The sequence below is a fragment of the Stegostoma tigrinum genome, chromosome 27, assembly GCF_030684315.1.
Source record: "Stegostoma tigrinum isolate sSteTig4 chromosome 27, sSteTig4.hap1, whole genome shotgun sequence".
Lineage (NCBI taxonomy): Eukaryota > Metazoa > Chordata > Chondrichthyes > Orectolobiformes > Stegostomatidae > Stegostoma > Stegostoma tigrinum.
The window spans coordinates 26,119,959-26,146,181 of record NC_081380.1 but is presented as its reverse complement, the minus strand read 5'-3'; the positions used below and the strand labels follow the sequence as shown (position 1 = coordinate 26,146,181).

Here is a 26,223-nt window from a genome sequence, read left to right as displayed (position 1 = left end):
CTTCGTCAGACCCGAAACGTTATCTTTTCCTGCTCCTCGGATGCTGTCTGACCTGTTGTGCTTTTCCAGCCTCACACCAATGGACCACGATAATGAATGGATCCCGGTTTAATGCAAGCAACTGATCAACTTTTCCATGGAAACTTAAATTGTAGCATCCCAGCTCTAATCGCAGGGTCCTAGAGACCGTCTATAGAGTGCTGAGCTGTCCCTTAATTCACTCTGCGCGATGTTTTCCCTCCTCCACAGCCTGCTCACTGAACCCAATTCCAATCCAAAATACCTTGTTGGCCTGTAATATTTCCACTATCTAAAAGGCGGACTGAATGTTGCAGATACCAATAGTGCGCGCGCACACAGATTATTCAATCTAACTTTTCGTCTGCTTTGAAGTCATTTTGGGTTTTGCAATGCAGCGCAGTTCGGACAGGCATATCGAGGCATCTAACGACTGACATGTTGCCTACGAAGAGGACAATGTGTGGTGGAATCTTTAAGGACAAACTACCCGGTTTGTGCAGTCGGTACAAGTTGAAATTTCTGAAGCTGGCTTCTGCGGAATGCTAAATGAATGTGGATTTACTGTGAACCAATTTCCTCAACTCTTGTTTTTGAGAATTGACCCCAAAGTTTATCGCGTTAAAACCACATCCCGATGCAGGGCATCGTTTAGGCGATGAAAAAAAAACTAGTCGAAATCAAATTGTGCAGGCATTGCTTACATCATTGTGAAGCTTGGACGAAACAAGGAGACGCGAGGAAGAGAAAATGATCCAGGGGACGTTCATTTTTTTCTGCGCTTGGGGTCTAATAACAATGGAAACAACCGGCTTTTAGGACCCGGAGGACATCTCAATGAGTGGTCGGGGTTGGGGTGGGGGAATGCCACTGCGCATGAGCACAATTTCTGAGAATAAAAACTTCAGGGCAGACAGTGGGAAAAAAAAGGCAGGAAAACAGTGGGAAGTGGGCATTCAGTAGCTTCAGCATTACAAAGTCGAGCCTAGCCAGGGACCGACCTTAGGACTGAGCATTGAAAGGAACAGCTTGTGGTAAGACTGGAACCAGGGTTGTGTTTGAGGGTTTTTTGTTTTAGGAAGGGGGGGTGTGGGTGGTTTTGGGGAAAATCTTTGCTGAATTCACAACAAGGAGTGGAGAGCAGAGCGTTCGTGGGGGGCAGGTGAGTTGACATCGTTCCTTTAGTCCAAAGTGAGTTCATTCTGCAGGATTTCCCTTTAGGGTCTGGGTGTCCGACACTCACCCACAGGGACTGCCGGCGTGCGGGCTTCGCCACCTACTGCAGGAGAACCCGTGCTAAGCAATGCCGAGGATGCAAAATCAATTCAGAAGTGCCAAAAGCCTGCGAGACAGCCGCTTAGCGCAAGGGCTGAGTGAGCGGAGGGGAGCCGTGCTCTGTACGATGGACAGTTCCTGGTCTGCACACCAGGGGACGCGCGGTTCCAGTCTTAGTGCAGTTTAACTCTGAGCCGTGAGGCACCCAACACTCAGGCTGGCCGCCCAGGGAACAGAAAAGCCACCTGCACCGACAGATTCAAACCAGTCATTGATACCTCCTGGGCAGAGTGAAAGGTTCGGTTCTCTCACCCCCCCCCCCCCCTCTCCGCCTGTGACTTTATTAATATCTGTACAGAGCAGCACACTGTCCCTGAGGTTTGGAAAGCAGCAGTCTCTCTCCATTCCAAAATATTTGCGAGTGATGCCGTATTTAGAGCTGCCCGATATTCCTGGGACATAAGGGTGTGTGTGCATGTGCTGGTGGGGAAGTTGCCATGTGAAACTGACCTGAAATTGTGTTGCACATGACGAATGAAGGGTTAACCCGTTCGATTCCTATTGCAGTTCTAACACAGAGATAAGACGGAGCTGTTTTACGTAGCGTACAGACCATCCCTGTTTCAATTACACAATATTTCACAAACAACCTGTTCAGGCATCTCCCGGACAAGAGGGAGTTGAGCTCGGACCCTTTTGGCTTAGAGGTACGGACACTACCGCTGTCTCACTAAAGCCCATCTCTGTTTAATGCGTGATTTTTTTTTGGTAGAACCCCACTGACTTAATGAACCGTTCAACATGTAGGGGGCATCTTTTCTTCAAGTCTGAAACTGGAGGCGATGGTTAGACGGGAGGTGGTTGGGAGAGCAGAATAAAACGTCCTTTTTATTTACAAAAAATGATGCTGCATTATCTTATCACTGGATGACGCATTTGTTATTTTATAAACAAAAAAAATCTCGTTCCGTGGTAAGGCTCGAATTCGAGTTCAAATGAATGTGGAGACAGAGGAGGATCTGGGTAAGTTCCTTTCAAACAGTCCCTGGGATTAAGGGCCAAATTCAGTTTCGCAATTTAAAATTGCGAATATTATTGATAACAATTGGCAACAGAGCCTCCCTCCCCTCTGCTTACGGAGATCAGGGAGCTGGGTCAAACAAGCGCAGGTAAAGACTTAACTTCCCAACTGCTCTCGCTACTTTCCTTTTTTTGTTGACACATTGCGAGCGCTTTATGGAGAAATATCACGCGTCCGTCAGAAAAGGAGCCGCTCCAACCCAGCAACAGCAGCCCATGAAACCGGGTCACTTCGGGATTCCTCCGGGCAAAAAGACATCACTTGCCACTTTCGACGTGAGCCTCATCTCTTTTACCGTCCAAAACAAAAGCTGCCGTTTTCGCTCTGCATTGGTGGAGGTAGCTCAGGACTGGATGTGGACTTGTCCAATTCCTACAGCTGCTGCACAAGTTCGCTTTCCTGCCACTGAACTGTTTCCAAACAGGAGCTGTGCTACCAACTGGCACCGAACTCACTCACTCCCTGACTGTGATTACTCGCGGCGTGCACCCCTGCTCAACTAAATAATGCAGAGATTAGTGACTGAGTTGAAATGATTACCCCCCACCCCGCCCCCTAAAAAAAACTCCACGGGGTGTTACAGTAATATTGTTTATTTTGTACCTGAATACTAGGATAAGCGCTTTTTTTTCCCCTCAGTGTGACCGCCTCCCACCCAAAACCGTGTCAGGAGCAATTTCATAGCTTTGGTTTAAATTCAGTCTCAACTGTTGCGTTGAGAATGTGTGTTTTTTTCATGTCGTTAGTAGGTTTCCTCACGCAACTCAACAGTAAGTTATTTGATGTGTGCTAAGGCTGTGACGGACAAGTTATATTTGCCACAGGAGCCACTGTTGAATTGTCAAAATTCCATTCTGAGCAAATCACTTGGAAAGAAAACTGTTCCAAAATACTGTATTTTCAGTGGAAGTTTAAATGTGGGCTGTGGCCACTGCTATCTAAGTGAGTTGAATGCTACCTCTAGTTAATGGACTGAATATTTATTACATCAATGTTAGAATTCTTTTCAGTCCACTGCTATCTTTACAGATCTAGACTATTTAGGACTTGATAGGAACTCATTCAGGCATTTGCAACTTAAGTATATTTAAGTTATTACAATATTACATGCTGACAGCAACATTTGTATTTGGAGTAACTGTAATATCGGAAAAGTAGTGCATCATAGCTCGACAAAAATTGACCCAAACGAGCATTAGGATAGGTGTCCACATGTCAGAAAGGTGGGTTTTAGGGAGCATCTTAAAAGATACAACTAAGACTTATTTCCTCTTTGTGCTAACAGAATTCTGTGAGGTAGCAGTTTTCAGCAGGATGGGTGTGCTTAATTGCAGAGATTAAATCCATTGTAAACCCGTGGAATTCATTGAGTGAAGCAGAGAATGCATTGACATAGGTTGGAAACACAAAATAAATAAGCAAGGAAAGTAATTGTAAGGGTTAAGGCACAAGTAATGTTCATTTAATTGAGATTGTGCTGTATTATCACTAAAATAATCAGTGGGGCAACATTGATCAGGGAGGTGTGATCATCAGCTATTGTTTGACAGTATAAAATTTTGTGGATGTAAAACTTAGTGGAATAAACACTACTGTGTAGTAGTTAAACCAATGTAGTCAATACATCATCTTACACCCATCTACATTAGAAATGTGTAGAATAATTTTGATGGAAGTATCTTAGCAACAGTTGCTGTATAAGTGGTCTTGACACTTGGCAGAAAAAAAATGGTTTCATGATTTGCTGAGTGACTTGTCTGTGGTTAGTGCCACAGGACACAAATAGTAATACAATATAGATGCTGGATCACTTCACAAAGGGTATAATTTGGTGTATTGAGGTATTGAATTAGTTACAGTACAAGGAAGGGTGATGATTAAATAATGAGGGCTAATGTGACTTTGATCACTGCTGGCAGCAACAGATATTCTAAGTAACGCTTTCAGAATAGAAATCTTAAACTACATCACAAGTTTTGATTGTGATCAATTACATTATTGTGAAAGAATATTTAAGAAGATTTGACAGTTGTTACCTCTGCCACCCCAGCTCACACCATTCACAGTCACTGCCTGTTGAAATGCCCTGTTATTTTATGATGTAGTTTAAGAGGTTCACCAGTGAGCAAAGTACTTCACAGTAAGGGGAAAACTATGGTTACAAAACAGGAGCGGGAAAAGAAAATGGCAAAAGACTGAGGATGGAAAGACATATCAAAGTAAAAGACCGTAAGGAGATTTATGAATGCAGACAGGAAGATGACAAGTTGGAGAAATATCGGTGAAGACTTTCAGTGGGCATTATCTGAAGGAACGGTCATGAATGAGAGAGTGAAAATAGAGGAAATCAAGGAGTAGCCTAGTATCAGGGTGTGTCTAGGTACGTGCCCAAGAGGAGATCGCTAAGGGAAGATGGGGGAGAGCTTGGTGTATTTTCAAAGGAAGGCACAGGATCTTTGTGTCAGTTTGTTGCCCCTTGGGGCACAAGTGGAGTTCGGATGGTGATGTGATGTGAGGATGCAGAGAATGTTCCAGTGAGTTGCAATGTGTACCATTTGAAGGCAGAGAAGAAATGGGAGAGAAGTGGAGGGGAAGACAAAAGGGAAATGAAAATGAGCAGTTGGTGAAATGCTTTCTAAATCCATCAACCACGCTGTTATTCATTGCAGGACTCTTTTTTTTCCTCATATACCAATTTGTAATGAGGGCGTGGAATTACAAGTGGGATCTATTCAAGTTTAATGCATAACATTTTAAAATAGTGTATAACATTTAGAGTTTTTAAGTTTGAATTAGATTTATTCTTACAAGTTCAATCAAACATAAAATTAATCTTGGAGTTTCATGGATACCAATACTGTGGTCTCATTACAACGTGCATAAAGCTATTATAAGAAAAGGTAATTTATCCTACTGAAGCTCATCCTTGCAGTACTTAAAATCTCTCATCACAACATGCAGCAGTATTCCATCTAGAATAAATGCTAAGTTTGTTCTGTGTTAGAATATCACCCTGCAGCCTCAAATCCTAACTGTCCAATTCAAGATAGAGGATTTTGCAGGCCCTTGCATTAGTGAAGCATCCTACATGACTTTTAACAATTCAGTCTCTGGATAGGAGCTCACTGGTAAGGTTGGCATTTTGTTCATCCCAAATTGCCTGAGAGGTGGTAATGGGCCAATCTGCTTAAACCAATGAAACAAATTTGGTATGATCTAGTGAATAATTAGGGCCACTTAGAAAGACACTTTAAGAGTCGGCCACATTTGCTGTGAAAGTGCAGACCTATACCTTGGCCAGCTCACATAAGGAGGGCAGGTCTGCTTCACTGAAGCACATTAGTGAACCAGTTGTATTTTTACAATAAGCTTTGTGCTCATTTTTACCAGTTTTAACCCCTTCGGTGTTTGTGCCAAATTAAAAACACTCAAATAGTCTAAGTGATAACTTAGTTTCAGTAGATTATTGGTTTAGATCTGTGGATTACTAGTTCACTCTACAACCGCTATATTACTGTAGTTAGTTGCTACAAACTCACGTTGGAAGATTTAACTTTGATTTCCTGATGTGTCCTTAATGCGGACATGGATTCTGTTGCAGGGAAATCTTGGAGTGGGGAGGAAAGATTAGCCTTGTATCTTAACATTGTCTTATTCATTTTGTTAGCTTCATCACAGTGCCTGAACAAGGAAGTGACTGTTATTCTCAGGCCTTTGTTTTTGGAAAAGAAAGTGCTTCCTGTGCTAATCAATTTCAGTTCAGTGCATACTTATGACCCACAGTTTTGATTTCATTGATCAATGTTAAATATAATTGGACTGCCCAACTAAATACTTGATTTCAATCTTTTAACTTCTGACCCTCTTACTTTTGGATCCACATGAGGCTTGACAGCAACATTTTAGACATTTTCTATTAGCTTGGTGCGATCTTAGGGCTAATCAATCCTTCTTTTCAAAATGTTTTACTTTTTGATCGAATGATTCTGTTATAATTAATTAATTTCTCAATATCAATTTGTGATAATAAAAGCTGTATGTCTCCTCATGAAGTTCTCATTAATTAAAATTTCTTTGATTGTTTCCACACATTTATAAATCATAAACTATTCCTTTTTGTCTTTGTTCATGAATTGTAACTTAGAGTTTTGTTTAAAATTGCTATGTTGTCCATTTCATTTACAGCTACTGTTTTAAAAGGGCAGCTAGATATGAGAAATTGAACTAAAGATTAATACCAACAGAGCAAAGAGAAATATAAAATAACTAGGTGATGGAATGTGAGCTCACAGCTATGACCTCTGCACTGACTGCTCCAAATCTTAGTCCGTCTTGATGAAGGGGGAATGTGCTTCCCAGAGGAAGCAAAGAGAAATCAGTGGCTGTCATCCCTGTCCACTCTGCTGTAGCTCTCAAAAAATGGGCTACAGAGCAATATTGGCAGAGGCCCATAGCATGTGTCTCCTTGTCTCTTCAGTTAAGATACAGCATAAGGTGTTAGCTTGGTGGATTTAAAAGGAGGAAAAAATCTTAAAAATAATAGTATTTTAAAATAGTCAGTTCACTGGTTATACAGGACTGATGGCGTGACAGTAATCTCATTGTATACTTCACATTATTGTCATCTGAAGGTTGGTGCTTTGAGGTGGCACTCAATGCCCTTTTATATCATGTGTCATGTAAAAGGATCTTGGAATAGTTTCATTTTATTGTTGTTTCTTTTCATTTATATAGCAGTGAACATCATGATAGATGTCAACAATTATCCACTGTCTTGAAATCCATGATTAGCAATATGCATACACTGGTGATTGTTCAGCATCACAAGAAGTTTAAATGTTAAATCACCTCAGCTTAATGAGGAATAACACATGTAAAATTTTGGTTAGTGCTATTCAGGATGGTTTATGTTCAAATACCTAAAAAAAATTTGGCCTGCGTTAGTGAATGAGATAATGTCCTAAGATCCTGGCTTGATCATGAGTCTTGACTGTCCAGACAAAACAGCCCTGTTATTCACAGCTCTTGATGATCTAACATGCTTCTATTGGGAGATAATGGATTTATTTCCATATCTATTTTGCAGGAAATCTGATTGGAAAGAACAACTTGCAATTGAAGTGTGCCTCCCAGGATGCTTGTGGTTTATGGTTTTATTTCTGTATGAGAGACGGGGGTTTTGCATTCGATGGAATGTGTTACAAAACAAAAGCAACCACACAATGTGATTTTGTTTAGTTGGTCAATAAAAATGTGTGGCCTGAAGCTTGGCAATCAGATCACTCGGGAGCCAGCTATTGACCTGCTCGTCATTATAGGAACTTTTTGTGGCTTAGCAATAAATCTGTGAATGCAAATGTGCCTAAAGCAATACAAGTTACAAATAAAAAGAGATAGCATTCCCACATGAAATACTAGCTGCATCTTTTAATATAATAGGCAGTGATCAATGAACCCATATGTTTTACTTTTCCATTACATGTAGACCAAAGCTGGCTTGAAGCAGCTGTTGTTTAGCTAATATGCTAACAAAAGGAATATTTCTGACACTCTGTCTACAATCAATACATGTTTTAAAATAATAAAAGCATATCCAAGAAGGTTTATTTTACATGCAGTTGTTCTTGCAAACCTTATTGAGTTTTTCCTTGTATAAATTAACTTTTTGCCAATCATTGTTTGGTTATGTGCATAAATGTATAAGGAGCTTTGCTGAAAACACTGACATTAAATTAGTACTTCTATTGATTTTATATATGTTGTTCTAAATTAATGTTGACAAACATTACAGTGCTTTAAAATTTATTGTAAGTCAAAAAATGACAACTCATCACTGAAATATTTCATTAGTTATTTCCATCACAAAATCTGTGCATCACAATGAAATTATAATTATAAAATTATTTATATTGATTTACTAAAAAAAAATTACTTTGTATGCAAAGAATGTTTATATCGCTGCTTCCACCTCTGTTTATAAATAAAATGTGGTGGAAGCCAAACCAACTGTAAGTCATCGCAAAATAAGTTAAATTTAAAACCATTTCCTTCCCCTGTTAAATATTTAATGCATTATCACAAAGTCTAAGATGTTTGAACTCTTGTTTTTAGACAATAGTTTGTTAATATTCAGCATTGACCTTTTTATAAGTTAAATGATAGTGAATGTCTCCTTGGATAATGATGATATATCTATGCATTTATTATAAGTGGGTCAAGAGTTCTGAGTGTGAGCATCAAATAGAATTGATGCATTCAAATTCTACTTTTGGATATGACTTTTGGTTGGAGTAGTTAGGCATTGCCTTGGATCTATAGGTATTTAAGGAATAAAAGAATAATGAAAGTAAGATTAGGCCCAATCAAGGATAGTAGTGGTAAGTTGTGTGTGGAGTCAGATGAGATAGGGAAAGCGCTAAATGAATATTTTTCTAGAAAACGACAATGTTGTCGAGGAGAATACTGAGATACAGGCTACTAGACTAGGTGGGATTGAGGCTCACAAGGAAGAGGTATTAGAAATCCTACAGAGGGTGAAGATAGATAAGTCCCCTGGGCCGGATGGGATTTATCCTCGGATTCTCTGGAAAGCCAGGGAGGAGATTGCCGAGCCTTTGGCATTGATCTTTAACTCATCATTGTCTACAGGAATAGTGCCAGATGACTGGAGGATAGCAAATGTGGTACCCCTGCTCAAGAAGGGGAATAGAGACAACCCTGGTAATTATAGACCAGTGAGCCTTACCTCAGTTGTTGGTAAAGTGTTTGAAAAGGTTATAAGGGATAGGATTTATAATCTTCTAGAGAAGAATAAATTGATTAGGGGTAGTCAGCACGGTTTTTTGAAGGGAAGGTCATGCCTCTCAAACCTTATTGAGTTTTTTGAGAAGGTGACCAAACAGGGAGATGAGAGTAAACCGGTTGATGTGGTGTATATGGATTTCAGCAAGGCGTTCGATAAGGTTCCCCACAGTAGGCTATTGTACAAAATGCGGAGGAATGGAATTGTGGGAGATATAGCAGTTTGGATCGGAAATTTTCTGGCTGAAAGAAGACCAGAGGGTGGTAGTTGATGGGAAATAGTCATCCAGGAGACCAGTTACTAGTGGTGTACCGCAAGGGTCAGTGTTGGGTCCACTGCTGTTTGTCATTTTAATAAATGACCTGGATGAGGGCATAGAAGGATGGGTTAGTAAATTTGCAGACGACACTAAGGTCAGTGGAGTTGTGGATAGTGATGAAGGATGCTGTAGGTTGCAGAGGGACATAGATAAGCTGCAGAGCTGGGCTGAGAGGTGGCAAATGGAGTTTAATGCGGACAAGTGTGAGGTGATCCACTTCGGTAGGAGTAACCAGAAGGCAAAGTACAGGGCTAATGGTAAGATTCTTAGTAATGTAGATGAGCAGAGAGATCTCTGTGTCCATGTACACAGATCCTTGAAAGTTGCCACCCAGGTTGACAGGGCTGTTAAGAAGGTATACAGTGTTTTAGCTTTTATTAATAGAGGGATCGAGTTCTGGAACCAAGAGGTTATGGTGAAGCTGTACAAAACTCTGGTGCGGCCGCACTTGGAGTATTGTGTACAGTTCTGGCCACCACATTATAAGGATGTGGAAGCTTTGGAAAGGGTGCAGAGGAGATTTACTAGGATGTTGCCTGGTATAGAGGGAAGGTCTTACGAGGAAAGGCTGAGGGACTTGAGGCTCTTTTCATTAGAGAGAAGAAGGTTGAGAGGTGACTTAATTGAAACATATAAAATAATCAGAGGGGTGGATAGGGAGAGCCTTTTTCCTAGGATGGTGACGGCGAGCACGAGGGGGCATAGCTTTAAATTGAGGGGTGAAAGATATAGGACAGATGTCCGAGGTAGTTTCTTTACTCGGAGTAGTAAGGGAATGGAACGCTTTGCCTGCAACAGTAGTAGATTCGCCAACTTTGGGTACATTTAAGGCGTCATTGGACAAGCATATGGACGTACATGGAATAGTGTAGGTTAGATGGGCTTGAGATCGGTATGACAGGTCAGCACAACATTGAGGGCTGAAGGGCCTGTACTGTGCTGTTATGTTCTATGTTCTATCTGATAGCTAAATACCGAACTGTTTTCAAAAAAAGGTCCTATTTGTCACTTGTATATAAATGCTTCTCATGCCTGTGGTCTGATTTTGACTGCTGGTGAGGTGTACTATTCCTTTACTCAGCTCTGTTTACTGTATCTCAACTGAGATGCCTCTGAGATTTTCACATTGTGGGGAAGGTGTGACATAACAGTAATAAAGAAAGGTTGTACATAGGATGGCAATCAGTTCAAAATGTGCAAAGGTAGGATGCTGCACAATGTAGAAGTAGTTAAGTAGAAAAGATAGGATGCCTATAGGGCTGTCTGCGAAGTGACTCATGTTCCCTATCTTGTTAACTATATTGACTTTGCAGACCTATTATACAAAACAGCTGCATACAGTAGGCTAGGATTGGAAAAGAATGTGGATGTGGGACTGCTTGCGTTCTCTTCAAGAGAGCAATTGGTGTATACCTAGGCAAAATAGCCTGGGCTGTACCATTCAAAGGTTGATGTGTTCAAGAGAATTCAAAACTGGCAATATTTGAGCACTGTGCAGCGATGAGGAATTTGCATAACGTTAATGAGGCAGAATCTACACTGTGGAAAATGTAACTTGCCAGGGTTTTTCTTTGTCAATAGATGGTTTTCCCACATCAATCATTAATGAATAAAACAAAAAGTAATTGAGTGTTTGTGTTTCTGGCTAGGGCAGCATTTATTCCCCATCCTTAAATACCCTCGGTGGTGATGTTGAGCTTGCATCACTGCAATCTGTGCAGTGTAGGGGCACCTACAGTGCCAATAGGGAGGGAATTCCAGTGACAGTGAATGAACGGTGACATATTTCTAAGTCAGGACAGTGTGTAACTTGGAGGGGATCTTGCAAGAGTGGTGTTCTCATGTATATGCTGCCCTCGCACTTCAACATTGCTGTTGTAAGGACTTTTGTGAGTTGATGCAGTGCGTCATGTAGATAGTAAACACTTGCTGCCATTGTGCGTCCGTGGAGGGAATGAATGTTGAAAGTATTAGAATATCAGGTGGGCTGCTTTATCATGGTTGAACTTCTTGAGACTTATCCAGACAATTGGGGAAATATTCCATAACTCTGACATGTGAAATGTAGATGGTGGAAAGGCTTTGAGGAATTAGGTTGTTAGTTACTGGAGAGTTCCTAGCATCTGACCTACTTTTGTAACAGTATTTTAATGGTTAGTTCACTTCAGATTGTGGTCAATGGTAACCCCTGAGATGTTGACAGTGGGGGAATTCAGCGATGGTAATTCCACTGAATGTTTTGGAGCAATGAGTTGATTTTGTTTTTTAAAATCTTGTCTTTGTTTATTGCCTGGGGCATGTGGGCAAGTAACATTTTTGCCACACTATCAGCCCAAACCTGAAAGTTCTCCAACTGTCACAACATTTGGATTAATATTGCTTCAGTATCTGTGGAATTGTGAACGGCTTTGATCGTTGTGCAAACATCCCCACCTCTGACCTTATGATGGAGGAAAGGTCATTGATGGAGCAGCTAAAGCTGAGTGGGCCTAGGACACTACCCTGAGGAACTCCTTGAAGTGATGCCCTGTGGCTGGTCAACTTTCAACAACCACAATCACCTTCCTTTGCATATGGTGTGACTCCAGACAGTGGAGCGGTTTCTCCTGGATTCCCATTGACTCAACTACAGTTTTGCTAAAGTTCTTTGAAACCATGCTTGTTTAACTGCTGCCCTGATGTCAAGGGTAGATGACCTTCCCTCCCCACTTATTTCTGACTTTCAAAATCTTGATACGATGACACTTGTAAAAAATACATAGCGTGATCTGAAATCATTTGACCTTTGGCCGAAGTTGAAAAGCTTAATGTATTGAGGCCATAAAATATCTCAACCTTAACTTGGAAATGGTCCACTAAACTTTGTTATTCACAGTTGCATGTTCACATACTATATATTTGCTTTCCTGTTAAAGAGACGATCTAGGTGGCCACTTTGTGGATTGTGAGTTGTTTACACAACACATTTTGGTATTGTTAACCTTCTTTTTAACTTGTAGTTAACTTGTAGTAGCTACTTAATGAAGTAAAGTAAAACTCTGTTTTACAAGGCATTAAACCTATTTAAGCATTAGTTGTATGTTTTCAGCTATCTTTATTAATTAATAGGTTGATTGCCATTTTCCATAAAATAAAAACCAACTCCAGTCAAGTTAGCATGTATTATTTTGCTTTTTGAAATCTGTAATTTAAAATTAAAACAGAAACAAACAGAACGGGATTGTCATGTCACATCCTGAATAACTGAACCCTCCCATTTTTTTTAAGCATCTAACTATGTTTTTTGTTCCACAACATTTCTAAGTTGCTGGAAAAGTTTAGCATGTCTGGCAACATTTATGAAGAAAAAATAGTTAACATTTCTGGTCCAGTGACCCTTCCTCAGAACTGATGGTGGCTGGGAAAATGTCAATTTATATGCAGAAGAAAGGGAGGGGGATGGAGTAGTGAGTGAACAATAGGATAGAGACTAAAGAGAAGAGCAGTTGGACAGTTAAAAAGCTGATAATGATCAGGTTGGGAGCATGAGTAGTGGTTAATGGGGACTATAAGTGATTAATAACAGCTGGGATGTAAAGGTAGGCCATGGGATAACAAAGCCTGGCGTGTGAGGTAAGGGGCTGGCCCATGGGAGGATTTAGGCCCTAAAATTATTGACCTTGATGAGAGTCCGGAGGGCTGCAGGTTCCCCAAGCGGGAAGTGACGTGTTGTTCTTCCAGTTTGTGTTGAGCTTCGCTAGAACGCAAAATCTTGCATCTGTCCAGTTGTGCACTGTTGCTTCATGGGAAAAAAAGAAAAGTAAAGAACTCTTGAGACAAACCGCAGCTTCTAACCTTCTGATTTTTTTTATTCACGCAAATGCATCGCATTTGGAAGGTGAGGGGGTGTGCCATAGTTTGTAATGAACCCAAGTAGTTACAGCAGGTCACTGGACACTTTAACCTGCACATGACCAACAGAACAATGTGGGAGAAAGTTCTAAGGGTGGTCTAAAATTTGAATCGGAACATAATATCCTTGTTGGATTAGTAATCTAGAGGTGTAAACTAACAATCCAGAGTACGCATGTTTAAAACCTCTCCTGATGGTTTGTGAATTTGAATTCAGTGTGTTTTTAAAAAAGGTTTGGAAATAAAAAGTCATTATATTTATATGTGACAGTTATGTGTACAACTGATTCACAAATCGGGAACAAATCAGTAGTAAGAGTCTGACCAGTGTATGACTACAGTTCCAAAGCTGATTCCTAACTGCCCTTCTATGTCATACAGCCAGAGCAATGGTAGATGGGCACCCTAGCTTAGTTTAATTTGGCTACATGTTCGGCAGAGCATTGTGTGGGCTGAAGGGCCCATTCCTGTGCTGTACCACTGTGCTCTAAATTGAGGTCTTGCTAGTCTTACACACATCCCTAGAATAAATTTTTAAAAAGCCACACCAGTTTACCAGTATGGCGGTGGATGTGCAGTGGTGTTCCTTTTTCAGTGAACTTTGTTAAAGGTATGGGTGAAATTAATTTTACTCTTGCACAGTCAAAATGTGAATATACATAATATGAAGTAGCATACCACCTTCCATTGTTGGTCCCTAGTGCTGTTATGGTAGAATCAAATCTCAATTAAACAGTAAGTGGGGAATTAATGCATGACCTGGACCATTTCAGGAGAAGCTTTAGACAATGTGGGTCCTCCAACTATTGTAGGATTGATCAAGCTAGCTGATATGTAGCATATATTCAACACTGCTTCCTGTGATTAGTCTGTGTCCATTCCCACAGACTGTGTACTAATGAGCTGTGCTTCATTTAATGAAAGAACAAAACCCAAATGATGGAAGTGCTCGAGTGTTAATAATGTTCCATCTGCTGCCTTATCAGAATATGGAGATGTGAGTGGTTTTGTTTCTCCCTTGTTGTGTTTCCCATCCCAACAGCACAGTCAACATCTATATTTCCAGGAATTTGCACTGCATATGTGAACACATCTTGAGACCATTACTTAGTGATCAGGATGAGTTGCCACAAGGTGAAGTACAAAACTTTGAGGCTTGAGCACAGTAGGGTCGAGCTCCAGGTTGTTAGTTGACAGAAGTGTTTTTATGGAGTTAAAGGGGCTTGATATAGTATTTTGTTTCTATTATGATCAGTTGTTTGGTCAAAATTCTGGTGATCCTGTCCAAGCAGCACAGTAGATATGCTTTTGCACATAACTTGATAAAATTCTTGAAGCGGCAAGGTGGTTCAGTGTTTAGTAGTACTGCTTCACAATGCCAGGGACCTGGGTTCAATTCCACCCTTGAGCGACTGTCTGACTGTGTAGAGTTTACACATTCTCTCCATGTCTGAATGGGTTTTCTCCAGGTGCCCTGGTTTCTTTCCATAGTCCAAAGATGCACAGGTTCAGTGGGTTGGCTGTGCTAAATTGCCCATAGTGTCTAGGGAAGTGCAGGTGAGGTGGATTAGCCGTGGGAGAAGCAGGGGTTGAGGAATAGGGTAATAGGTGCTTCTGGATGGGATAGTATGAACTCAACAGGCCAAATGACTTGTTTCCACACAATAGAGATTGTATGAACTATGAAGAATTCCACAGAACCTTCAGGGCAACTAGGAATGGAAAGTAAATGATTTCCACCCCACATTCCCAGAAAGATAAAACATACTGTGTCTCCTCTGTTCTGCCACCACCATGGTGAGGTCTATGTGTCTGATGCAGCAATGCTTATGTTAGCTCCCATAACAAAAGCCTGGATAAAAGATTCAGCAGACATTTGTTGCAACCCATGGCATGTGCAAATGACAGTCAGTGTCTGGACTAATATTAAACTCTCTGTACAATGGCAGACTTCAATCACCATGTAACGCTTTAAATGGCCCCAGTGAAGATGGAATCTGAGACCTTCCTACATGTAGGTCATGTGATATGATACAATGATGGTATCACAAGTATTTTTCTTAAAGAACTGCTGCATGCTAACAATGAGACATAACAGACTGTGTATGTTGAAATGGCAATGAGTTGTCTGTTTTGAATCCTGGGCATGAAGCACAAAATAACAGTTATGATGACTGCAATGCTGACTGTATTAATGTAGGTCATTAATATCAGTCAGAGCTTTACACATTACTAAAATGAGACCAGAATAGTTGAGGATTATTGCTAGTTGACTTCCACTCAGTGCTTAAAGAAAATAAGCAGCAAGTGATTCAAAGCTGTCATTGAACCTCCTGTTTCACGTAAGGGTAGATCATTGGAGCTTAATACTGGGTCAGACTGAGACACAGCATTGGTTATGTGACAGTGATATTACGTCACATCTGGGCAAGTGTGCAGTTCTGAGCCCTTCTGCACTGATTGCCTTGGAAAGCAAAATTATCTTTAGCATCTGTAGTAGGAGGCAGTACCACTATAGCATATACCCAGTTCTATGGTATGTACTCTGAAGGATGTTGAACTAAAGCAAGTGGATTTTCTGAAACCAGGACTCTTTTTTGCTCAACAGTAAACCATTCCTGCTATTTTCTGAGAGAAGTATATAAAAAAAAACTAAACATAAGCAAACAATGCATTACAGGATTAAGTTTAGCTGTGGGGTTAAAATGCATTAAGAATCTTTAAATGTAAAGTGTTTTGTATCTAAGACAAGATATACTTAGAAATATGCAATTTCTATATAACTTAGCTCATGACCCTCTTGCTGTGCAGAGAAAATGTAGTGGCATTTATTAAAGAAGAATCAAAGAAAGACTTTTCCATTGCTTTGCACCCAGGGAACATTCACTTGTAGGGAAACACAAAGGGAGATAGCACAGAAACCCTTGGGTTGGATTTTCCTCCCTTTTAAATTGCCTGAGGAGAGGGGTGCCTGGAGCAGAAGCTTACTAACATTCTCACTGACTCTGAATGTAGCAAGAATCATATTCTAGTACCTCCACCTGCCTCCTCCACCAATGTCAGAAGAAACAGGACTTGGAGCATTTTCCCAGTGTCCCTCCAATCAGACAAGCAATGGAGGATCTCAGTAGGTCAGTGCTTTTTTTTCCTCTAGTCACCTTCTAGAATCAGAATCCGAGAATCCCCTACAGTGTGGAAGCAGGTCAATCAGCCCATCATATCAACACCTTCCCTCTGAAGAGCATCCCAACCAGATCCATTCCCCTACTGTATCTCTGTAATCCTGCATTTAGAGAGTCATCATATCTGAGATGTACAGCATGAACAACTCAGTCCAACTCATCTATGCTGACCCGATATCCTAAATTAATATAGTCTTATTTGGCCCATATCCTTCTCAACCCTTCCTATTCATATACCCATCCAGATGCCTTTGTTGTAATTGTTCCAGCCTCCACCACTTCTTCTGACAGCTCATTCTCTATACATGCAGCACTCTCTGCGTGAAAATGCTGCCCCTTTAGGGTCCTTTTTAAGTCTTTCCGCTTCTCACCTTAAACCTATGCCCTCTAGTTTTGGACTCCCTTACCCTGGGGAATAGATCTTGGCTATTCACATTATTCATGCTTCTCATGATTTTGTAAACATTTATAAGGTCACTCTCAGCCTCTGACACTCCAGGTAAATAGTCCCAGGCTATTCAACCTTTACCTATAGCCCATACCCTCCAACCCTGGAAATGTCCTTGTAGATCTTTTCTGAACCCTATCAAGTTAACAACTGCTTTCGTCTGGTTGGGAGACCTAAATTGAATGCAGTATTCCAAAAATGGCCTAACCAATATCATGTACAGCTGCAATATGACCTCGCAACTCCTACACTCAATGCACTGACCAAGAAAAGCAAGTGCACGAAATGCCTTTTTCACTATCCTGTATACATGTGATTCCGCTTTTTACTGTGTCTAATTCACCTAGCCTGCAAACTTCTAGATGCTGTGGCCAGTCCGCCTCACCTGCACATCTTTGGACTCTGCAAGAAAACAAGAGCGCCCAAGGAGAACACACACAAACGCAGGGAAAAGTATACAAACTTCATACAGACAGTCTCTTGAGGGTGGAATCGAACTAGGCTCCCAGTGTTGTAAGGCAGTAGAGCTAATCACTGTGCCACCATACCAGGGTGCATGATAATAAAATGTGAGGCTGGATGAACACAGCAGGCCAAGCAGCATCTCAGGAGCACAAAAGCTGACGTTTCGGGCCTAGACCCTTCATCAGCTCTCTGATGAAGGGTCTAGGCCCGAAACGTCAGCTTTTGTGCTCCTGAGATGCTGCTTGGCCTGCTGTGTTCATCCAGCCTCACATTTTATTATCTTGGAATTCTCCAGCATCTGCAGTTCCCATTATCTCTGATACCAGGGTGCATGCTGGGTTTCCAGCTGCTCTCTTTGCAATAATAACTAGACAGCACCACAGTTAGAATTTTACCTTCATGTACAGTTACAAGAACATTTCTGATTCTGTTATACTTACCACAGAGTAAAGTATCTCCTTTCTGCTCACTATATTTTTATAACAATTGAATATCTAAAACTGAATAATTACTATAATTACACCAGACATTGCATTTGTCATTAGGTATTCATTTTTATTACTCATGGTCTCAGTTTTCCATTTCCACTTTGGAGGAAAAAAAATCTTAATGTATATGGTGTGTATTTCCTATGCAGTCCTAGACTGGGATATGGGGATGTTACCTTTGTAAGATAATGTCAGACAGTGGTGATATTAGGATGGCTGAATATTACTATTTATTGTATTGAATAGCTTTATGTACTTGCGGACAGTTTTCACTTTGGGCTGTCTATAAAGCAGTCTATGGAAGACTAAACTGCAGCTCTGCAACCCACACCAAACAAGGATGTGATAGCACTGGCAAGGATGCAGAGGGATTTACCAGGATGTTGCCTAGTCTGGATGGCTTCAGTTATGAAGAAAAATTGGACAGACTGGGACTGTTTTCCTCAGCAGAGGAGATTGACAGGGGCTATGAGTGTGATGTATAAAATAATGAGGAGCATAGATAGGGTAGACAGGAAGCTACTTTCATCCTTGATGGAGGGATCAATGACCAGACCATGGATTTAAAGTACGAAGAAGAAGGTTTAGCTGAGGTATGACTGAAAAAATAATTTTCATGCAGAGAGTGGTGGGAATGTGGAGCTTGCTACCTGTGAGGGTGATAGAGGCAGAAACCTTCATAACATTTAAGAAATATTTAGATATGCGGTTGTGATGCCAAAGTATACAAGGCTATGGGCCAAATGCTGGACAATGGGATAAGAATAATTAGGTTGTTTTTTGACTGCACAGACATGAAGTTCATCTGTGCTGCAGTTCTCAACTAAATGTGGCCGATGAGAATGGATTTAAAAGGCTTGTGGCCTTTTATGTTTCAGCAGTCAGCAAATTCACCCAAAAGAGTGTAAAAAAAATCCAATGAAATTTACCATTATGACGAGTGTGGTTGTTAACAAGCCAAAGGGTCGCCTACCAGAGCAAATCACTTCCTAAATTGGAGCAGAGTGCTTCCACTGCTTTGGGATTTATTATCCATTAACCTCATTGTTCCTTGACCAATCAGCATCTTTCTGCTTGGCCTGAGAATTCAGATTGACATTTAACTGTTCTTGCTGTATGGCCCTGTGTCTCTGTGTCTCTGTTCTGCTTCTTGTATCCTATGTCTGATCAGTCCAAAACAAACAGCTTCAATTTCGAAATAAAAACCAAAAGAACTGCAGATGCTGTAAATCAGGAACAAAACCAAAGTTGCTGGAACAGCTCAGCAGGCCTGGCCACCTCTATGAAGAAAAATCAGTTAATGTTTTGGGTCCACTTCTGTTTTTGCTCCTAGCTTCAACTTTTAGTTTTGCTTTAGAAATTTTCAAGTTCTACACTACCAAGTATTTGTTTTGGGAATTTATTACTAGTAAGTCATATAGGTACAATAATGACTTGTAGATGTACAAACAACACTGAAATCGATTTTAGCTGGTCAAATTCTTCTTACGTCACATACAACAATCATATCAGGTGCTTTAACTGAACATATTTTATATTAAAATTCATCATTTAAATAGAACCAGCATTTTAAAATCAATCACCTTTGGATAATGACTTTTTTTAATGGAGTCTGTTTGTGGTGATGCAGTTGATTCCTTGTAGAAATCTGGATAATTAAATATTTATGGGTATTTTAACTGTCAACAACCACACACTGTTATTCCACAACTTATTACTCAGCATTTTGACTTCTTTTAGAAATATGAAACAATCTGATTTTATGCAAGACTGAATTAGCTTTAAAGTTGGAATGACTGTAGAGATCTTTAGGGAAATATCATGAGGGAAATAGAGAATTTGTAGCTTCGTTCATCCACATTCTAAAGAAGCTACAGTGCTTCAATTTCTAATCATTAATGTTTAAACGGCAGCCACTGTTTGTAATATGTATTTAAAAAAACACATCTAATTTGGGCACGGCAAGGTCCAACAACAAGCAGTGAAATAAAGGTCCAGATTACATGTTTTTATGATGTTGGTAAAGGCACAGTTGTTGAGAAGGACAATGGGAGAACACCACTGGCCTTCTTCAAATAGTGACATTTTAGGCAGCAGCACCTTCCTCATTAATACATTGTACCGTCAGCCATGATTATGACTCTGGAATCACTGACGTTGGTCTGAACCCTGAAGGTTAATTTTACAAATATCTGACCTAAGATGTGTCCATGCTATTACAGAAGAGGTACCAAAATGGTGATTCTTCTATAAGAAGAATCTCCATTTTGGTACCTCTTTTCAATTAAAAGAAAGACCATTACCTATAATTTTTTTTATTATCTTCTACTTTAAGCAAACATCATTTATGAAGTTTTCAAATATAGTGAATGTGGAAGAAAGATTGACATTGAGTGGGAAAAGAAGCTGGCAATTGATATCTTGAATTAACCTGTTCGGGCACTTGTCTGAACAGATAGAACCTGAATCCTGTACTTCTAGCCCAGATTTAGGACACCACTGCTGTGCTCATGAGTCTAATCGTAAGCTGGTAATAATTTAATCAGTCTGCTAAATGGAATTTTGTTGTTTTCAAAATGTTTTCTTTTAGTTTTTTTAAAGAATTACATCAATATTTTCCCATACCCACTACTAAGTAGATTTGTGTGTACTAAGTTTTTTTTTACATGTATTATTTTTCCAATGCTAATTTTGACATTAAAAATGTGATTTAAGCAGCAGGGTGTGAAAACCATTCTGATTTTTACTTTGTGACGTAGAACAATGATATTTGTGATGCTTGTAACGCTGCATTTGATATTTTCAAATTAACTAGTACATTTTCATTGTATTGCGCTTGGAGTTGAGAAGGAAATAAGGCAGGGTTAGAGAATGCTGAAAACAGATCATCAGGGGATGAGGGAAGGTTGGGCAAATAATGCAAATACAAGGGGGCAGCATGGTGCCTCAGTGATAACACCACTGCCTCACGGCACTAGGGACCTGGTCGAGATTCCACCCTCAGGCAACTGTCTGTGTGAACTTTGCACATTCTCCCCGTGTCTGCATGAATTTTGTCCCGGTGCTCTGATTACCTCCCACAGTCCAGAGATGTACAGATTAGGTGGATTGGCCATGCTAAATTGCCTATACAGTCCAGGGATGTGCAGGCTAGGTGCATTAGCCTTGAGAATTGCATGGTTAGAGGGATGACGTGTGGGTTGTGTCTGTGTGGGATGCCCTTCAGAGGATCAATGTGGATGGGCTGAATGGCCTACTTCCACCCTGTAAGGATTCTCCTCTAAAGAGGATGAGAATGGATGAAAGATGGAAAGAACCTGGAGCATACCAGGAATGGAAGAGAACTAGTGATGATGAGTGTGAGGCACCTATTAGATGAGATGGGGAAAAGGACACAGAAGGTGAACAGGTTAGAAGACAGAGAAAGGAGAAAGTGTGGAAAATGAGGGATGGCATTTGGAGAAGTGGAATTAAATAGGCATCCAAGCAAAAGACAATAATAAGAAGGATGCATTGGAGGAAGATGTGCAGAAGATAAAGGACTCAAAGGAGTTTGAATGATTATTGGTGAATTGAGAGCAGGTTAGAGGGTGGGCGATGTCCAGGAAGATTTTCTCAGGAAAGGCCGTGGCCCAGATGCTCTCCCCATTGTGGAGGGCAGCATTATAGTTGACCCAGTTTTCTTTCCCAGTGGAAAGTTGTGATCTATAGAGAATGCAAGAGTCTATAGTAGAACATAACAACAAGAGCGTCACAGTAAAGAAGTGGGTAGTGACAAGACCTTAAACTTTTATAGTGTCTTTAAAAGTACTTATTTTTAATGTTCCTGTGTGATTCAGTGGACAACCATTGAGTCAATCAGCATGGAAACAGGTCCTTAGGTCCAACTTGTCCATGCTGACCAGGATTCCTAAACTGAACTAGTTGCATTTGCCTGTGTTTGGCGCTTATCCCTCTAAATCTTTGATATTCCTGTTCAAATCTCTTTTTAAATGTTGCAATCATACCTGCCTCTGCCTCTGCCTCTGCCTCTGCCTCTGCCTCTGCCTCTGCCTCTGCCTCTGCCTCTGCCTCTGCCTCGTCCTCTGACAGCTTGTTCCATATCTACGCAGCACCCTCTTTGTGGAAAATTGTTGCCCCTCAGGTTCCTTTTAAATCTCCCCCCCCCCCCCCCCCCCTCCACCTTAAACCTATGCCTTCTAGTTTGGACTCCCCTACCCTGTGGGAAAACACCTTGGCTATTCACCCTATCTGTACCTGTCATGAATTCACAAACACCTATAAGGTCACCCCTCAGCCTCCTACACTCCGGTGGGGAAAAAAATAAAGCTTGACTGCAAGTCTGATTGGATTAGATGTACAATGAGTTAGGTTCCAAAGATAAAGTTAGTGGAGATGAGAGAGCTAATAGGTTTAGGGAGGGTAAAATTTAGAACCTGGGCAGCTCAAGTCATGACCACCAATGGTGAAGGATACAGAACTGAGGATGAGTTTAAAAAGCCAAAATGTGAGGAATGTAGAGATCTTGGATGATCATTGAGTTGGAGAAGGAAATGGTGAGAAGGAGGGATGAGGTAATGGAGGAGATTATTGCCTCAAAACATTGCCAGACAAACTACCAATATTAGCTACCACAAGGCTAGTACCAGAGACAGGCAGTTCACTTATTGATTGGTGAAATAGGGCTAACACCAGAGATGGGTGACTGAGCTGTCAGAGTGGCCATTGGGATGAAGGTCCAGTTAGGGAAATGATAAAATGAGATAGTAACAAGGCACATGAAGTGAGAGATGTAGAGACCAGAAAATCAATAGTGTTAATGTTATGAAGAAACATTAAAACTTCAACGTCCTTTTTGGTACACTCTCCAGGTATTACATGAGCAGCTAAAATAATGTTTGTAATGTGACATTGACCATTGAACATCTGTAACATCATTGTGATATGTATTCCGTGTAAATGCAGTTAAAGGTTGACACTCTTACAATTTTTTTGTTTTCATGGTGGTAGTTGGCAAAAATTGAGGCTTTCTCCTGAGCAGTACATTTGGTAGACAACTTGTTCATGCCATGGAAGCAAGATTTTTAGTTACCTTCCTCTGAAGGTCCAATAACCGATTGGAAGATCTCTAAAGTTACCTGGAGAGTATGTCAAACAAATGTGAGTTATTGCATGCCAATATCGTGTTCAGTAATCATTGAACCTCTGTAATCTGAGAAAGCATGACCATGACTGTGATCCATAGATTTGCAATAAATGTATTTCTGTAAAGCATTTCATAAAATTCTTAAGTGACATTAATTGGAGCCATGTTTGAATGCTTGGGTGCATTGCAATCACTCTTGACAACTCAAATGTAAATTGCCAATGACAGAATAATAATTAACAGGGGCCCTAAATTGCTAATAGTTAACTAAAAACAGAGATATTAATGAACTTTAATTTAATCATTCAGCCAATTAAACATACTCCCTCAGATATTGTTCTGCTGTTATAATTGCTCTGCAATTTGCATATCGTAAAGGATTTTTTTCGTATGGCAAGAGCTGCTGCTTAATATTCTTAAAGTAAAACATTAACGTCAAAGACAGCTCAACTGGCATTTTTCAAGCCATAATGTGAAATGGGCATCAGTGGAGGCAGGCAAGTTTCTTTATCAGGACTGAATCACACCCTGGGTTTTCTTTCAGGTGCTCAAAAATATATTTGCAGTTAAATTTATGCATTTTGTTTAGAACTTCACTGCAGGACAAAGCAACACTTGTTCAATAGAGAAGTTAATTTTGGCACATTATTAGAGGCAAGTATGATCAGCAGCTCTCAAAGTGTCGTTCTGTTGCAGATGCTGCTTAAGGTAAAAACACTGCGGCTTGCACTAGTAGCAAAATAGATGAAAATGCATCTTCAATCTATGTTGTCCTGCTCGCCTTGGCTTTTTCCTTTATAGTTAAAATGTAGTGGGGCTATTCACCCACTAATTAAATAATTGGATTTGAAAGTTTGTGGGTTTGATGGTATTTAGGCAGTCATGAATTCTCCGACATAGAGGAATTCTGAAGACCCCATTCTCTATTGTTCCCATAACAGGGAACAATATTATACCTGATAGAGACATCAATCAAAATCAATTTTTATTTAAAAATGCAATAATTACAGATATATCGATGAAGCATAGATGTAAGGTTGCTGCGCGTTTAGTTGTTAGGGTGCTAGGAAGTCATTTCCGTTAGGCGGGGAGACTAGGACCCGTGGGCACAGCCTTAAAATTAGAGGGGCTAAATTTTAAAACTGAAATGAGATGCCATTTCTTCAGCCAGAGAGTGGTGGGCTTGTGGAATTCATTGCCACAGAGTGCAGCGGAGGCCAGGACATTGGATGCCTTCAAGGCAGAGATCAACAAATCCTTGATCTCAGAAGGAATCAAGGGCTACAGGGAGAGTGCAGGGAAGTGGAGTTGAAATGCCCATCAGCCATGATTTAAATGGTGGAGTGGACTTGATGGGCTGAATGGCCTTACTTCCACTCCTACGTCTTATGGTCTTACCCATGGTCTGGTTTGTTTCCTGACCGTTTACATCTCAGTTTGCAAACAGTGACTCCGTAGCAACCTGGTTGTTTGATCCTAAGGATACTGTTTGCCTCAAATGGAATCCTGATGCCAACTATACCAGCCATCATTTGTATGAGAGTATAATAGATACAGTGAGCACCTGCAGAGGTGTGCAGAGCAGACAGATTAATTCATTGCTTTGATGCTCACACTCCAGCAAGTTTCCTGTCTTTAGTAGGTAGATCATTCTTTCAAAGGCATCAACAATTACTTTCAGATTAACTGCTTTCTGACTTTTCTTTTTGCTGTCTTTTCCTTCAAATGTAGAAGGATTTCTAAAGCTGTTCAAAATTTTTGAAGTCTATAGTGAGTGGTGTGGTTTGTAGGTAGGACCTGTTGTCTTGACTTCTAGGATCAATCTGCAAAAATACACTTGCTCCCAGATATTAGTACAGCTGTATGCGTTCCTGTTGAGAGTGAGCAGTACAGGCTACTGGAGAAGGGAGGAAGAGGAGAAGAGCTCTCAATGGGAGGCCATATCCACCAGAGTGTGGAATGAGCACTTCTATCTGATTCTCATTGAGCACAGTGTGTCAGATGTAGCTTCTTCACAAAGGAGGTCTTTATTGAATCTGCCACATCTGCTGTTACAATGCAAGCTGAGGGTGGCACCTGCGCTGGAAGTGATGGTGAACTTCAGTATTTGCAGTTTGGCAGCCGCTGATTTAATGCAGTACTCCCTGAGGCTGTCTGTTTGAGCAGAACTCAATACATAGAATTCTGTCTTTTAGGCAGTGGGAACACTATAGCTTCACCAGTATTTTAGAAATATCCTTGGTGTGGGTGCTCTTGACTGCATCCACACGACACTGTGGGTACCACAGATGAATTCTGAATAAAACCAAAAATAAATCGAGCTTCTCTATCCCCTGTAGAGAAAGTACGTTACTCATCTTCCCTGCTGCTTACACCAAGACCTCTAGCGCAGCAAAAAAATACACTTTCTGTAATGTGATCCCATTTTGTGCGTGGCATCAGTTAGCATAGAATCATACCCCATATATACAAGGCCTTCTGACAAATTGAGTCTGTACCACTAAAACTACGCTAAATCTACACTAGTCCTACTTTCTAGAACTATGTACATAACATTGAATATTACGACATTTTTTAAGTGCTCTTCTGAGTTTTTTTTAGCATTGACAGTTTTCCTGCCTTAGCTTTCTTCTAGGCAGCCCTTTCCAGATTCCGATCATCCTCTGAATGAAAAGAAATTCATCAATCCTCTCAAAGCTGCCTGCTATCTATCTTTAAAAGTGTGCCCCTTTGTTACTGACGTTTCAACTAAGTGGAACAGCTGTTTCCTATCCATCTTACTGATGCCCTTCATAATCATATACGCCTTTCCCAAGCTTCTCTTCATAGCTGAAGTGCTCCATCCCAGGTAACATCCTAGTGAACCTCCTCTGTGCCTGCTTCGTTGCATCATATTCCATAGAGTGGTGACCAGCATTGCACACAGCACTCTGGCTGAGATCTAACCAAAGTTCTATAGAAAAATTGTAGAATCCCTTCTCGTACCTGCTGCAGCTTTATTCCAGTTGACAGAAGCATGTGACTTTAAATAATGCTGGTCTGCTGTGCAAGGCATGCAGCCAGTCAACAGTGGACTTGTAACTGGTTACAAATCAGTTACTTAATTTT

The 26,223-nt window shown here is 40.6% G+C and overlaps 1 protein-coding gene across 3 annotated transcripts in view; it reads left to right on the top strand.

Moving 5' to 3' along the window:
* The first annotated feature begins 242 nt into the window (after positions 1–242).
* wscd1a (WSC domain containing 1a) overlaps positions 243–26,223 on the top strand; it is a 132,553-nt gene continuing 106,572 nt past the window's right edge. For 2 of the 3 annotated variants that reach the window (XM_048557620.2, XM_059655415.1), the window contains exon 1: positions 243–1,052. The gene's annotated coding sequence lies outside the window, so the exon portion shown is untranslated. Of the gene's footprint in view, positions 2,317–26,223 lie in introns of all 3 variants that reach the window. The other variant, XM_059655414.1, reaches the window with a different exon arrangement.